This window comes from Octodon degus, unplaced genomic scaffold (genome assembly GCF_000260255.1).
Source record: "Octodon degus isolate 3935 unplaced genomic scaffold, OctDeg1.0 scaffold00511, whole genome shotgun sequence".
Taxonomy (NCBI): domain Eukaryota; kingdom Metazoa; phylum Chordata; class Mammalia; order Rodentia; family Octodontidae; genus Octodon; species Octodon degus.
The window spans coordinates 97522-98638 of NW_004525087.1; the positions used below are offsets into that span (position 1 = coordinate 97522).

The window sequence follows — 1117 nt, forward strand, 5'->3', positions numbered from 1 at the left end:
TAAAACAAATGTGTTACACAACTGCCATAAGAGAGAAATGAGCTAACAATGAAGATACACGGTAGGGATCCACTGAATGGAAGAGACAGCAGGCCTCTTCCCAATGGTCCTCTCAGAGGAAAAGGAAAACTTGTGACACCACACCAAGAAAGAATGCTAGCAGTATTTAAGGTCAAAGCCATTTTTCTTTATTTCCTATAAGCCACGCTGCTATGCATTTGGTATTTATTTTTATCATCCTTTTAACTTGACAGTTTACAAGACAAAAATCTTTGAGCACTGTTCTTGATAATTTCCAAAGAGGGTGAGTGGGAGAGAACTTATTGCGAGCCTACATGAATGCTTCAGGAAGGTACATGAAGCCACTTTCTTGTTCCAGACAGTTTTTACAGGTAGCATGTTCGCCAGGTCGCTGCAGGTTGACCACTGTTTTTCTGCTGTGCCTTAAAGAAAAAAGAACAATTAGTCATTCCAGAAGATGGACTTAAAATGGAAAACAGTTTGCTCCCCACATTGTGAACAACACCTCTACCTGAAGAACTGGTCCATGATGGGGTACTTCTGGAGGAGCTCGGAGGATGGGCAAGCCATTGCCAGGATAGTGCCAGTAACCATGCAGAGGGAGGAGGAACTGGTGAGAACCACAGAAACCAGATCATTTTACCTCAAAACACTGAGAGATGGACTTTTTTCTATGATTTCAATTGACCTGTAAGAATATTCTTAAACGAATCTGGCTTCAATTTTATAACATGGTTAGAGCTTTAAGAAATCTACCACCACAAATTCCTGAAAAACAATCCAAGACATAATGTATTTATGAACTCTGACAAAATGTCTCCAAAACACTCAGTAATTCTAGGAGACAATGGAGAAACCCCACCTGGTGGCACAATTAATTACAGTATCTGGATTAGTCAGCCAGTAGTTAGGAATGGAGGAAGGTCAAACCTAATAGCACTCTGGTTACTCAGTTGAGGTCAGCCAAAGCATTAAATGGGGATAATAATGCCTGACTCAGAGTTGCTGTGAGAATGCAGTATGATATAGATACAAAATCGAGCACAAATCTTGTCCTGTGGTTATGAATGAATACTGAATTATAATTTAACAAAAA

At 39.8% G+C, this 1117-nt stretch overlaps 1 pseudogene; it reads right to left on the minus strand.

Moving 5' to 3' along the window:
* The window catches only part of LOC101570274, a 9370-nt pseudogene extending 8779 nt beyond the window's left edge, over window positions 1-591 (minus strand).
* Between the last annotated feature and the right edge of the window lie 526 nt (window positions 592-1117).